The 13638-nt window shown below is 38.1% G+C and overlaps 22 non-coding genes across 22 annotated transcripts; all 22 read right to left on the bottom strand.

Annotated features, from left to right (window-relative positions):
• Positions 1-414: 414 nt before the first annotated feature.
• On the bottom strand, positions 415-497 carry trnal-aag (transfer RNA leucine (anticodon AAG)). The gene has a single exon. It is a non-coding gene; the product is annotated as a tRNA-Leu (tRNA).
• A 455-nt stretch (positions 498-952) lies between these two features.
• On the bottom strand, positions 953-1035 carry trnal-aag (transfer RNA leucine (anticodon AAG)). Its single transcript has one exon. It is a non-coding gene; the product is annotated as a tRNA-Leu (tRNA).
• Positions 1036-1488: 453 nt separating this feature from the next.
• On the bottom strand, positions 1489-1571 carry trnal-aag (transfer RNA leucine (anticodon AAG)). Its single transcript has one exon. It is a non-coding gene; the product is annotated as a tRNA-Leu (tRNA).
• A 455-nt stretch (positions 1572-2026) lies between these two features.
• On the bottom strand, positions 2027-2109 carry trnal-aag (transfer RNA leucine (anticodon AAG)). The gene has a single exon. It is a non-coding gene; the product is annotated as a tRNA-Leu (tRNA).
• A 991-nt stretch (positions 2110-3100) lies between these two features.
• On the bottom strand, positions 3101-3183 carry trnal-aag (transfer RNA leucine (anticodon AAG)). Its single transcript has one exon. It is a non-coding gene; the product is annotated as a tRNA-Leu (tRNA).
• A 458-nt stretch (positions 3184-3641) lies between these two features.
• trnal-aag (transfer RNA leucine (anticodon AAG)) lies at positions 3642-3724 on the bottom strand. Its single transcript has one exon. It is a non-coding gene; the product is annotated as a tRNA-Leu (tRNA).
• A 455-nt stretch (positions 3725-4179) lies between these two features.
• trnal-aag (transfer RNA leucine (anticodon AAG)) lies at positions 4180-4262 on the bottom strand. The gene has a single exon. It is a non-coding gene; the product is annotated as a tRNA-Leu (tRNA).
• A 458-nt stretch (positions 4263-4720) lies between these two features.
• Positions 4721-4803, bottom strand: trnal-aag (transfer RNA leucine (anticodon AAG)). The gene has a single exon. It is a non-coding gene; the product is annotated as a tRNA-Leu (tRNA).
• Positions 4804-5258: 455 nt separating this feature from the next.
• Positions 5259-5341, bottom strand: trnal-aag (transfer RNA leucine (anticodon AAG)). The gene has a single exon. It is a non-coding gene; the product is annotated as a tRNA-Leu (tRNA).
• A 455-nt stretch (positions 5342-5796) lies between these two features.
• trnal-aag (transfer RNA leucine (anticodon AAG)) lies at positions 5797-5879 on the bottom strand. The gene has a single exon. It is a non-coding gene; the product is annotated as a tRNA-Leu (tRNA).
• A 459-nt stretch (positions 5880-6338) lies between these two features.
• Positions 6339-6421, bottom strand: trnal-aag (transfer RNA leucine (anticodon AAG)). Its single transcript has one exon. It is a non-coding gene; the product is annotated as a tRNA-Leu (tRNA).
• Positions 6422-6876: 455 nt separating this feature from the next.
• trnal-aag (transfer RNA leucine (anticodon AAG)) lies at positions 6877-6959 on the bottom strand. Its single transcript has one exon. It is a non-coding gene; the product is annotated as a tRNA-Leu (tRNA).
• A 455-nt stretch (positions 6960-7414) lies between these two features.
• Positions 7415-7497, bottom strand: trnal-aag (transfer RNA leucine (anticodon AAG)). The gene has a single exon. It is a non-coding gene; the product is annotated as a tRNA-Leu (tRNA).
• A 453-nt stretch (positions 7498-7950) lies between these two features.
• Positions 7951-8033, bottom strand: trnal-aag (transfer RNA leucine (anticodon AAG)). Its single transcript has one exon. It is a non-coding gene; the product is annotated as a tRNA-Leu (tRNA).
• A 455-nt stretch (positions 8034-8488) lies between these two features.
• On the bottom strand, positions 8489-8571 carry trnal-aag (transfer RNA leucine (anticodon AAG)). Its single transcript has one exon. It is a non-coding gene; the product is annotated as a tRNA-Leu (tRNA).
• Positions 8572-9562: 991 nt separating this feature from the next.
• Positions 9563-9645, bottom strand: trnal-aag (transfer RNA leucine (anticodon AAG)). The gene has a single exon. It is a non-coding gene; the product is annotated as a tRNA-Leu (tRNA).
• A 455-nt stretch (positions 9646-10100) lies between these two features.
• Positions 10101-10183, bottom strand: trnal-aag (transfer RNA leucine (anticodon AAG)). Its single transcript has one exon. It is a non-coding gene; the product is annotated as a tRNA-Leu (tRNA).
• A 456-nt stretch (positions 10184-10639) lies between these two features.
• trnal-aag (transfer RNA leucine (anticodon AAG)) lies at positions 10640-10722 on the bottom strand. Its single transcript has one exon. It is a non-coding gene; the product is annotated as a tRNA-Leu (tRNA).
• A 455-nt stretch (positions 10723-11177) lies between these two features.
• Positions 11178-11260, bottom strand: trnal-aag (transfer RNA leucine (anticodon AAG)). Its single transcript has one exon. It is a non-coding gene; the product is annotated as a tRNA-Leu (tRNA).
• A 989-nt stretch (positions 11261-12249) lies between these two features.
• trnal-aag (transfer RNA leucine (anticodon AAG)) lies at positions 12250-12332 on the bottom strand. The gene has a single exon. It is a non-coding gene; the product is annotated as a tRNA-Leu (tRNA).
• A 458-nt stretch (positions 12333-12790) lies between these two features.
• Positions 12791-12873, bottom strand: trnal-aag (transfer RNA leucine (anticodon AAG)). Its single transcript has one exon. It is a non-coding gene; the product is annotated as a tRNA-Leu (tRNA).
• A 455-nt stretch (positions 12874-13328) lies between these two features.
• trnal-aag (transfer RNA leucine (anticodon AAG)) lies at positions 13329-13411 on the bottom strand. Its single transcript has one exon. It is a non-coding gene; the product is annotated as a tRNA-Leu (tRNA).
• Between the last annotated feature and the right edge of the window lie 227 nt (positions 13412-13638).

Genomic DNA, 13638 nt, shown 5'->3' with positions numbered 1-13638 from the left:
GATGTCCTTTATTGACTATGTTGTTGAATTCCTTATCTTTTGTACAACACAGCATGAAATATCAGATGTGATATAGTGCCGTGCTGGAGCGTCATTTCTTGAGGCACTGTGTGTAGCATTGACATAAGTGCATTTTTAAGGTAGATTACTTTGTTACATTATGGCCTGTTTTCAAGGTTTACCTTCCAACCTCATGTTTTGGACTTACAAAACCTAAACACTTCTGGCAGCAATACGTTTCCAAAGTTGAAAAATTAAGTCAAAAGTGGTTTGTATTTTATGGTATGTTGAGAGCATTTAAATGCATTAATTTCTTTGTGATTACAACTTCTGTAACTTAACATAAAATCCATCTCTGATCTTCGTTTCCAAATACCTTTCAACAAACATATCCAACGAAGAAGCGAGACCATTTGTCAGAAGTGGGATTTGAACCCACGCCTCCAGGGGAGACTGCGACCTTAACGCAGCGCCTTAGACCACTCGGCCATCCTGACTTGAAAATGATGTAAGGCATAGAAATTATAATAAATACCAGGATGTCCTTTATTGACTATGTTGTTGAATTCCGCATCTTTTGTACAACACAGCATGAAATATCAGATGTGATATAGTGCCGTGCTGGAGCGTCATTTCTTGAGGCACTGTGTGTAGCATTGACATAAGTGCATTTTTAAGGTAGATTACTTTGTTACATTATGGCCTGTTTTCAAGGTTTACCTTCCAACCTCATGTTTTGGACTTACAAAACCTAAACACTTCTGGCAGCAATACGTTTCCAAAGTTGAAAAATTAAGTCAAAAGTGGTTTGTATTTTATGGTATGTCGAGAGCATTTAAATGCATTAATTTCTTTGTGATTACGACATCTGTAACTTAACATAAAATCCATCTCTGATCTTCGTTTCCAAATACCTTTCAACAAACATATCCAATGAAGAAGCGAGACCATTTGTCAGAAGTGGGATTTGAACCCACGCCTCCAGGGGAGACTGCGACCTTAACGCAGCGCCTTAGACCACTCGGCCATCCTCACTTGAAAATGATGTAAGGCATTGAAATTATAATAAATACCAGGATGTCCTTTATTGACTGTTGGTGAATTCCTTATCTTTTCTACAACACAGCATGAAATATCAGATGTGATATAGTGCCGTGCTGGAGCGTCATTTCTTGAGGCACTGTGTGTAGCATTGACATAAGTGCATTTTTAAGGTAGATTACTTTGTTACATTATGGCCTTTTTTCGAGGTTTACCTTCCAACGTCATTTTTTGGACTTACAAAACCTAAACACTTCTGGCAGCAATACGTTTCCAAAGTTGAAAAATTAAGTCAAAAGTGGTTTGTATTTTATGGTATGTCGAGAGCATTTAAATGCATTAATTTCTTTGTGATTACAACTTCTGTAACTTAACATAAAATCCATCTCTGATCTTCGTTTCCAAATACCTTTCAACAAACATATCCAACGAAGAAGCGAGACCATTTGTCAGAAGTGGGATTTGAACCCACGCCTCCAGGGGAGACTGCGACCTTAACGCAGCGCCTTAGACCACTCGGCCATCCTGACTTGAAAATGATGTAAGGCATAGAAATTATAATAAATACCAGGATGTCCTTTATTGACTATGTTGTTGAATTCCGCATCTTTTGTACAACACAGCATGAAATATCAGATGTGATATAGTGCCGTGCTGGAGCGTCATTTCTTGAGGCACTGTGTGTAGCATTGACATAAGTGCATTTTTAAGGTAGATTACTTTGTTACATTATGGCCTGTTTTCAAGGTTTACCTTCCAACCTCATGTTTTGGACTTACAAAACCTAAACACTTCTGGCAGCAATACGTTTCCAAAGTTGAAAAATTAAGTCAAAAGTGGTTTGTATTTTATGGTATGTCGAGAGCATTTAAATGCATTAATTTCTTTGTGATTACAACATCTGTAACTTAACATAAAATCCATCTCTGATCTTCGTTTCCAAATACCTTTCAACAAACATATCCAACGAAGAAGCGAGACCATTTGTCAGAAGTGGGATTTGAACCCACGCCTCCAGGGGAGACTGCGACCTTAACGCAGCGCCTTAGACCACTCGGCCATCCTGACTTGAAAATGATGTAAGGCATAGAAATTATAATAAATACCAGGATGTCCTTTATTGACTATGTTGTTGAATTCCGCATCTTTTGTACAACACAGCATGAAATATCAGATGTGATATAGTGCCGTGCTGGAGCGTCATTTCTTGAGGCACTGTGTGTAGCATTGACATAAGTGCATTTTTAAGGTAGATTACTTTGTTACATTATGGCCTGTTTTCAAGGTTTACCTTCCAACCTCATGTTTTGGACTTACAAAACCTAAACACTTCTGGCAGCAATACGTTTCCAAAGTTGAAAAATTAAGTCAAAAGTGGTTTGTATTTTATGGTATGTCGAGAGCATTTAAATGCATTAATTTCTTTGTGATTACAACATCTGTAACTTAACATAAAATCCATCTCTGATCTTCGTTTCCAAATACCTTTCAACAAACATATCCAACGAAGAAGCGAGACCATTTGTCAGAAGTCGGATTTGAACCCACGCCTCCAGGGGAGACTGCGACCTTAACGCAGCGCCTTAGACCACTCGGCCATCCTCACTTGAAAATGATGTAAGGCATTGAAATTATAATAAATACCAGGATGTCCTTTATTGACTGTTGGTGAATTCCTTATCTTTTCTACAACACAGCATGAAATATCAGATGTGATATAGTGCCGTGCTGGAGCGTCATTTCTTGAGGCACTGTGTGTAGCATTGACATAAGTGCATTTTTAAGGTAGATTACTTTGTTACATTATGGCCTGTTTTCAAGGTTTACCTTCCAACCTCATGTTTTGGACTTACAAAACCTAAACACTTCTGGCAGCAATACGTTTCCAAAGTTGAAAAATTAAGTCAAAAGTGGTTTGTATTTTATGGTATGTCGAGAGCATTTAAATGCATTAATTTCTTTGTGATTACAACTTCTGTAACTTAACATAAAATCCATCTCTGATCTTCGTTTCCAAATACCTTTCAACAAACATATCCAACGAAGAAGCGAGACCATTTGTCAGAAGTGGGATTTGAACCCACGCCTCCAGGGGAGACTGCGACCTTAACGCAGCGCCTTAGACCACTCGGCCATCCTGACTTAAAATCGATGTAAGGCATTGAAATTATAATAAATACCAGGATGTCCTTTATTGACTATGTTGGTGAATTCCGCATCTTTTGTACAACACAGCATGAAATATCAGATGTGATATAGTGCCGTGCTGGAGCGTCATTTCTTGAGGCACTGTGTGTAGCATTGACATAAGTGCATTTTTAAGGTAGATTACTTTGTTACATTATGGCCTGTTTTCAAGGTTTACCTTCCAACCTCATGTTTTGGACTTACAAAACCTAAACACTTCTGGCAGCAATACGTTTCCAAAGTTGAAAAATTAAGTCAAAAGTGGTTTGTATTTTATGGTATGTCGAGAGCATTTAAATGCATTAATTTCTTTGTGATTACAACATCTGTAACTTAACATAAAATCCATCTCTGATCTTCGTTTCCAAATACCTTTCAACAAACAACATATCCAACGAAGAAGCGAGACCATTTGTCAGAAGTGGGATTTGAACCCACGCCTCCAGGGAAGACTGCGACCTTAACGCAGCGCCTTAGACCACTCGGCCATCCTGACTTGAAAATGATGTAAGGCATTGAAATTATAATAAATACCAGGATGTCCTTTATTGACTATGTTGTTGAATTCCTTATCTTTTGTACAACACAGCATGAAATATCAGATGTGATATAGTGCCGTGCTGGAGCGTCATTTCTTGAGGCACTGTGTGTAGCATTGACATAAGTGCATTTTTAAGGTAGATTACTTTGTTACATTATGGCCTTTTTTTAAGGTTTACCTTCCAACGTCATTTTTTGGACTTACAAAACCTAAACACTTCTGGCAGCAATACGTTTCCAAAGTTGAAAAATTAAGTCAAAAGTGGTTTGTATTTTATGGTATGTCGAGAGCATTTAAATGCATTAATTTCTTTGTGATTACAACTTCTGTAACTTAACATAAAATCCATCTCTGATCTTCGTTTCCAAATACCTTTCAACAAACATATCCAACGAAGAAGCGAGACCATTTGTCAGAAGTGGGATTTGAACCCACGCCTCCAGGGGAGACTGCGACCTTAACGCAGCGCCTTAGACCACTCGGCCATCCTGACTTAAAATCGATGTAAGGCATTGAAATTATAATAAATACCAGGATGTCCTTTATTGACTATGTTGGTGAATTCCGCATATTTTGTACAACACAGCATGAAATATCAGATGTGATATAGTGCCGTGCTGGAGCGTCATTTCTTGAGGCACTGTGTGTAGCATTGACATAAGTGCATTTTTAAGGTAGATTACTTTGTTACATTATGGCCTGTTTTCAAGGTTTACCTTCCCACCTCATGTTTTGGACTTACAAAACCTAAACACTTCTGGCAGCAATACGTTTCCAAAGTTGAAAAATTAAGTCAAAAGTGGTTTGTATTTTATGGTATGTCGAGAGCATTTAAATGCATTAATTTCTTTGTGATTACAACATCTGTAACTTAACATAAAATCCATCTCTGATCTTCGTTTCCAAATACCTTTCAACAAACAACATATCCAACGAAGAAGCGAGACCATTTGTCAGAAGTGGGATTTGAACCCACGCCTCCAGGGAAGACTGCGACCTTAACGCAGCGCCTTAGACCACTCGGCCATCCTGACTTGAAAATGATGTAAGGCATTGAAATTATAATAAATACCAGGATGTCCTTTATTGACTATGTTGTTGAATTCCTTATCTTTTGTACAACACAGCATGAAATATCAGATGTGATATAGTGCCGTGCTGGAGCGTCATTTCTTGAGGCACTGTGTGTAGCATTGACATAAGTGCATTTTTAAGGTAGATTACTTTGTTACATTATGGCCTTTTTTTAAGGTTTACCTTCCAACGTCATTTTTTGGACTTACAAAACCTAAACACTTCTGGCAGCAATACGTTTCCAAAGTTGAAAAATTAAGTCAAAAGTGGTTTGTATTTTATGGTATGTCGAGAGCATTTAAATGCATTAATTTCTTTGTGATTACAACTTCTGTAACTTAACATAAAATCCATCTCTGATCTTCGTTTCCAAATACCTTTCAACAAACATATCCAACGAAGAAGCGAGACCATTTGTCAGAAGTGGGATTTGAACCCACGCCTCCAGGGGAGACTGCGACCTTAACGCAGCGCCTTAGACCACTCGGCCATCCTGACTTGAAAATGATGTAAGGCATAGAAATTATAATAAATACCAGGATGTCCTTTATTGACTATGTTGTTGAATTCCGCATCTTTTGTACAACACAGCATGAAATATCAGATGTGATATAGTGCCGTGCTGGAGCGTCATTTCTTGAGGCACTGTGTGTAGCATTGACATAAGTGCATTTTTAAGGTAGATTACTTTGTTACATTATGGCCTGTTTTCAAGGTTTACCTTCCAACGTCATTTTTTGGACTTACAAAACCTAAACACTTCTGGCAGCAATACGTTTCCAAAGTTGAAAAATTAAGTCAAAAGTGGTTTGTATTTTATGGTATGTCGAGAGCATTTAAATGCATTAATTTCTTTGTGATTACAACTTCTGTAACTTAACATAAAATCCATCTCTGATCTTCGTTTCCAAATACCTTTCAACAAACATATCCAACGAAGAAGCGAGACCATTTGTCAGAAGTGGGATTTGAACCCACGCCTCCAGGGGAGACTGCGACCTTAACGGAGCGCCTTAAACCACTCGGCCATCCTGACTTAAAATCGATGTAAGGCATTGAAATTATAATAAATACCAGGATGTCCTTTATTGACTATGTTGGTGAATTCCGCATCTTTTGTACAACACAGCATGAAATATCAGATGTGATATAGTGCCGTGCTGGAGCGTCATTTCTTGAGGCACTGTGTGTAGCATTGACATAAGTGCATTTTTAAAGGTAGATTACTTTGTTACATTATGGCCTGTTTTCAAGGTTTACCTTCCAACCTCATGTTTTGGACTTACAAAACCTAAACACTTCTGGCAGCAATACGTTTCCAAAGTTGAAAAATTAAGTCAAAAGTGGTTTGTATTTTATGGTATGTCGAGAGCATTTAAATGCATTAATTTCTTTGTGATTACAACATCTGTAACTTAACATAAAATCCATCTCTGATCTTCGTTTCCAAATACCTTTCAACAAACAACATATCCAACGAAGAAGCGAGACCATTTGTCAGAAGTGGGATTTGAACCCACGCCTCCAGGGAAGACTGCGACCTTAACGCAGCGCCTTAGACCACTCGGCCATCCTGACTTGAAAATGATGTAAGGCATTGAAATTATAATAAATACCAGGATGTCCTTTATTGACTATGTTGTTGAATTCCTTATCTTTTGTACAACACAGCATGAAATATCAGATGTGATATAGTGCCGTGCTGGAGCGTCATTTCTTGAGGCACTGTGTGTAGCATTGACATAAGTGCATTTTTAAGGTAGATTACTTTGTTACATTATGGCCTGTTTTCAAGGTTTACCTTCCAACCTCATGTTTTGGACTTACAAAACCTAAACACTTCTGGCAGCAATACGTTTCCAAAGTTGAAAAATTAAGTCAAAAGTGGTTTGTATTTTATGGTATGTTGAGAGCATTTAAATGCATTAATTTCTTTGTGATTACAACTTCTGTAACTTAACATAAAATCCATCTCTGATCTTCGTTTCCAAATACCTTTCAACAAACATATCCAACGAAGAAGCGAGACCATTTGTCAGAAGTGGGATTTGAACCCACGCCTCCAGGGGAGACTGCGACCTTAACGCAGCGCCTTAGACCACTCGGCCATCCTGACTTGAAAATGATGTAAGGCATAGAAATTATAATAAATACCAGGATGTCCTTTATTGACTATGTTGTTGAATTCCGCATCTTTTGTACAACACAGCATGAAATATCAGATGTGATATAGTGCCGTGCTGGAGCGTCATTTCTTGAGGCACTGTGTGTAGCATTGACATAAGTGCATTTTTAAGGTAGATTACTTTGTTACATTATGGCCTGTTTTCAAGGTTTACCTTCCAACCTCATGTTTTGGACTTACAAAACCTAAACACTTCTGGCAGCAATACGTTTCCAAAGTTGAAAAATTAAGTCAAAAGTGGTTTGTATTTTATGGTATGTCGAGAGCATTTAAATGCATTAATTTCTTTGTGATTACGACATCTGTAACTTAACATAAAATCCATCTCTGATCTTCGTTTCCAAATACCTTTCAACAAACATATCCAATGAAGAAGCGAGACCATTTGTCAGAAGTGGGATTTGAACCCACGCCTCCAGGGGAGACTGCGACCTTAACGCAGCGCCTTAGACCACTCGGCCATCCTCACTTGAAAATGATGTAAGGCATTGAAATTATAATAAATACCAGGATGTCCTTTATTGACTGTTGGTGAATTCCTTATCTTTTCTACAACACAGCATGAAATATCAGATGTGATATAGTGCCGTGCTGGAGCGTCATTTCTTGAGGCACTGTGTGTAGCATTGACATAAGTGCATTTTTAAGGTAGATTACTTTGTTACATTATGGCCTTTTTTCGAGGTTTACCTTCCAACGTCATTTTTTGGACTTACAAAACCTAAACACTTCTGGCAGCAATACGTTTCCAAAGTTGAAAAATTAAGTCAAAAGTGGTTTGTATTTTATGGTATGTCGAGAGCATTTAAATGCATTAATTTCTTTGTGATTACAACTTCTGTAACTTAACATAAAATCCATCTCTGATCTTCGTTTCCAAATACCTTTCAACAAACATATCCAACGAAGAAGCGAGACCATTTGTCAGAAGTGGGATTTGAACCCACGCCTCCAGGGGAGACTGCGACCTTAACGCAGCGCCTTAGACCACTCGGCCATCCTGACTTGAAAATGATGTAAGGCATAGAAATTATAATAAATACCAGGATGTCCTTTATTGACTATGTTGTTGAATTCCGCATCTTTTGTACAACACAGCATGAAATATCAGATGTGATATAGTGCCGTGCTGGAGCGTCATTTCTTGAGGCACTGTGTGTAGCATTGACATAAGTGCATTTTTAAGGTAGATTACTTTGTTACATTATGGCCTGTTTTCAAGGTTTACCTTCCAACCTCATGTTTTGGACTTACAAAACCTAAACACTTCTGGCAGCAATACGTTTCCAAAGTTGAAAAATTAAGTCAAAAGTGGTTTGTATTTTATGGTATGTCGAGAGCATTTAAATGCATTAATTTCTTTGTGATTACAACATCTGTAACTTAACATAAAATCCATCTCTGATCTTCGTTTCCAAATACCTTTCAACAAACATATCCAACGAAGAAGCGAGACCATTTGTCAGAAGTGGGATTTGAACCCACGCCTCCAGGGGAGACTGCGACCTTAACGCAGCGCCTTAGACCACTCGGCCATCCTGACTTGAAAATGATGTAAGGCATAGAAATTATAATAAATACCAGGATGTCCTTTATTGACTATGTTGTTGAATTCCGCATCTTTTGTACAACACAGCATGAAATATCAGATGTGATATAGTGCCGTGCTGGAGCGTCATTTCTTGAGGCACTGTGTGTAGCATTGACATAAGTGCATTTTTAAGGTAGATTACTTTGTTACATTATGGCCTGTTTTCAAGGTTTACCTTCCAACCTCATGTTTTGGACTTACAAAACCTAAACACTTCTGGCAGCAATACGTTTCCAAAGTTGAAAAATTAAGTCAAAAGTGGTTTGTATTTTATGGTATGTCGAGAGCATTTAAATGCATTAATTTCTTTGTGATTACAACATCTGTAACTTAACATAAAATCCATCTCTGATCTTCGTTTCCAAATACCTTTCAACAAACATATCCAACGAAGAAGCGAGACCATTTGTCAGAAGTCGGATTTGAACCCACGCCTCCAGGGGAGACTGCGACCTTAACGCAGCGCCTTAGACCACTCGGCCATCCTCACTTGAAAATGATGTAAGGCATTGAAATTATAATAAATACCAGGATGTCGTTTATTGACTGTTGGTGAATTCCTTATCTTTTCTACAACACAGCATGAAATATCAGATGTGATATAGTGCCGTGCTGGAGCGTCATTTCTTGAGGCACTGTGTGTAGCATTGACATAAGTGCATTTTTAAGGTAGATTACTTTGTTACATTATGGCCTGTTTTCAAGGTTTACCTTCCAACCTCATGTTTTGGACTTACAAAACCTAAACACTTCTGGCAGCAATACGTTTCCAAAGTTGAAAAATTAAGTCAAAAGTGGTTTGTATTTTATGGTATGTCGAGAGCATTTAAATGCATTAATTTCTTTGTGATTACAACTTCTGTAACTTAACATAAAATCCATCTCTGATCTTCGTTTCCAAATACCTTTCAACAAACATATCCAACGAAGAAGCGAGACCATTTGTCAGAAGTGGGATTTGAACCCACGCCTCCAGGGGAGACTGCGACCTTAACGCAGCGCCTTAGACCACTCGGCCATCCTGACTTAAAATCGATGTAAGGCATTGAAATTATAATAAATACCAGGATGTCCTTTATTGACTATGTTGGTGAATTCCGCATCTTTTGTACAACACAGCATGAAATATCAGATGTGATATAGTGCCGTGCTGGAGCGTCATTTCTTGAGGCACTGTGTGTAGCATTGACATAAGTGCATTTTTAAGGTAGATTACTTTGTTACATTATGGCCTGTTTTCAAGGTTTACCTTCCAACCTCATGTTTTGGACTTACAAAACCTAAACACTTCTGGCAGCAATACGTTTCCAAAGTTGAAAAATTAAGTCAAAAGTGGTTTGTATTTTATGGTATGTCGAGAGCATTTAAATGCATTAATTTCTTTGTGATTACAACTTCTGTAACTTAACATAAAATCCATCTCTGATCTTCGTTTCCAAATACCTTTCAACAAACATATCCAACGAAGAAGCGAGACCATTTGTCAGAAGTGGGATTTGAACCCACGCCTCCAGGGGAGACTGCGACCTTAACGCAGCGCCTTAGACCACTCGGCCATCCTGACTTAAAATCGATGTAAGGCATTGAAATTATAATAAATACCAGGATGTCCTTTATTGACTATGTTGGTGAATTCCGCATCTTTTGTACAACACAGCATGAAATATCAGATGTGATATAGTGCCGTGCTGGAGCGTCATTTCTTGAGGCACTGTGTGTAGCATTGACATAAGTGCATTTTTAAAGGTAGATTACTTTGTTACATTATGGCCTGTTTTCAAGGTTTACCTTCCAACCTCATGTTTTGGACTTACAAAACCTAAACACTTCTGGCAGCAATACGTTTCCAAAGTTGAAAAATTAAGTCAAAAGTGGTTTGTATTTTATGGTATGTCGAGAGCATTTAAATGCATTAATTTCTTTGTGATTACAACTTCTGTAACTTAACATAAAATCCATCTCTGATCTTCGTTTCCAAATACCTTTCAACAAACATATCCAACGAAGAAGCGAGACCATTTGTCAGAAGTGGGATTTGAACCCACGCCTCCAGGGGAGACTGCGACCTTAACGCAGCGCCTTAGACCACTCGGCCATCCTGACTTGAAAATGATGTAAGGCATAGAAATTATAATAAATACCAGGATGTCCTTTATTGACTATGTTGTTGAATTCCGCATCTTTTGTACAACACAGCATGAAATATCAGATGTGATATAGTGCCGTGCTGGAGCGTCATTTCTTGAGGCACTGTGTGTAGCATTGACATAAGTGCATTTTTAAGGTAGATTACTTTGTTACATTATGGCCTGTTTTCAAGGTTTACCTTCCAACCTCATGTTTTGGACTTACAAAACCTAAACACTTCTGGCAGCAATACGTTTCCAAAGTTGAAAAATTAAGTCAAAAGTGGTTTGTATTTTATGGTATGTCGAGAGCATTTAAATGCATTAATTTCTTTGTGATTACGACATCTGTAACTTAACATAAAATCCATCTCTGATCTTCGTTTCCAAATACCTTTCAACAAACATATCCAATGAAGAAGCGAGACCATTTGTCAGAAGTGGGATTTGAACCCACGCCTCCAGGGGAGACTGCGACCTTAACGCAGCGCCTTAGACCACTCGGCCATCCTCACTTGAAAATGATGTAAGGCATTGAAATTATAATAAATACCAGGATGTCCTTTATTGACTGTTGGTGAATTCCTTATCTTTTCTACAACACAGCATGAAATATCAGATGTGATATAGTGCCGTGCTGGAGCGTCATTTCTTGAGGCACTGTGTGTAGCATTGACATAAGTGCATTTTTAAGGTAGATTACTTTGTTACATTATGGCCTTTTTTCGAGGTTTACCTTCCAACGTCATTTTTTGGACTTACAAAACCTAAACACTTCTGGCAGCAATACGTTTCCAAAGTTGAAAAATTAAGTCAAAAGTGGTTTGTATTTTATGGTATGTCGAGAGCATTTAAATGCATTAATTTCTTTGTGATTACAACTTCTGTAACTTAACATAAAATCCATCTCTGATCTTCGTTTCCAAATACCTTTCAACAAACATATCCAACGAAGAAGCGAGACCATTTGTCAGAAGTCGGATTTGAACCCACGCCTCCAGGGGAGACTGCGACCTTAACGCAGCGCCTTAGACCACTCGGCCATCCTCACTTGAAAATGATGTAAGGCATTGAAATTATAATAAATACCAGGATGTCCTTTATTGACTGTTGGTGAATTCCTTATCTTTTCTACAACACAGCATGAAATATCAGATGTGATATAGTGCCGTGCTGGAGCGTCATTTCTTGAGGCACTGTGTGTAGCATTGACATAAGTGCATTTTTAAGGTAGATTACTTTGTTACATTATGGCCTTTTTTTAAGGTTTACCTTCCAACGTCATTTTTTGGACTTACAAAACCTAAACACTTCTGGCAGCAATACGTTTCCAAAGTTGAAAAATTAAGTCAAAAGTGGTTTGTATTTTATGGTATGTCGAGAGCATTTAAATGCATTAATTTCTTTGTGATTACAACTTCTGTAACTTAACATAAAATCCATCTCTGATCTTCGTTTCCAAATACCTTTCAACAAACATATCCAACGAAGAAGCGAGACCATTTGTCAGAAGTGGGATTTGAACCCACGCCTCCAGGGGAGACTGCGACCTTAACGCAGCGCCTTAGACCACTCGGCCATCCTGACTTGAAAATGATGTAAGGCATAGAAATTATAATAAATACCAGGATGTCCTTTATTGACTATGTTGTTGAATTCCGCATCTTTTGTACAACACAGCATGAAATATCAGATGTGATATAGTGCCGTGCTGGAGCGTCATTTCTTGAGGCACTGTGTGTAGCATTGACATAAGTGCATTTTTAAGGTAGATTACTTTGTTACATTATGGCCTGTTTTCAAGGTTTACCTTCCCACCTCATGTTTTGGACTTACAAAACCTAAACACTTCTGGCAGCAATACGTTTCCAAAGTTGAAAAATTAAGTCAAAAGTGGTTTGTATTTTATGGTATGTCGAGAGCATTTAAATGCATTAATTTCTTTGTGATTACAACATCTGTAACTTAACATAAAATCCATCTCTGATCTTCGTTTCCAAATACCTTTCAACAAACAACATATCCAACGAAGAAGCGAGACCATTTGTCAGAAGTGGGATTTGAACCCACGCCTCCAGGGAAGACTGCGACCTTAACGCAGCGCCTTAGACCACTCGGCCATCCTGACTTGAAAATGATGTAAGGCATTGAAATTATAATAAATACCAGGATGTCCTTTATTGACTATGTTGTTGAATTCCTTATCTTTTGTACAACACAGCATGAAATATCAGATGTGATATAGTGCCGTGCTGGAGCGTCATTTCTTGAGGCACTGTGTGTAGCATTGACATAAGTGCATTTTTAAGGTAGATTACTTTGTTACATTATGGCCTTTTTTTAAGGTTTACCTTCCAACGTCATTTTTTGGACTTACAAAACCTAAACACTTCTGGCAGCAATACGTTTCCAAAGTTGAAAAATTAAGTCAAAAGTGGTTTGTATTTTATGGTATGTCGAGAGCATTTAAATGCATTAATTTCTTTGTGATTACAACTTCTGTAACTTAACATAAAATCCATCTCTGATCTTCGTTTCCAAATACCTTTCAACAAACATATCCAACGAAGAAGCGAGACCATTTGTCAGAAGTGGGATTTGAACCCACGCCTCCAGGGGAGACTGCGACCTTAACGCAGCGCCTTAGACCACTCGGCCATCCTGACTTGAAAATGATGTAAGGCATAGAAATTATAATAAATACCAGGATGTCCTTTATTGACTATGTTGTTGAATTCCGCATCTTTTGTACAACACAGCATGAAATATCAGATGTGATATAGTGCCGTGCTGGAGCGTCATTTCTTGAGGCACTGTGTGTAGCATTGACATAAGTGCATTTTTAAGGTAGATTACTTTGTTACATTATGGCCTGTTTTCAAGGTTTACCTTC

The sequence above is a fragment of the Pungitius pungitius genome, chromosome 5, assembly GCF_949316345.1.
Source record: "Pungitius pungitius chromosome 5, fPunPun2.1, whole genome shotgun sequence".
NCBI classification, from domain to species: Eukaryota; Metazoa; Chordata; class Actinopteri; order Perciformes; family Gasterosteidae; genus Pungitius; species Pungitius pungitius.
Note: the sequence above shows the minus strand (reverse complement) of the source record. Positions and strands in the feature narration are given on the sequence as shown.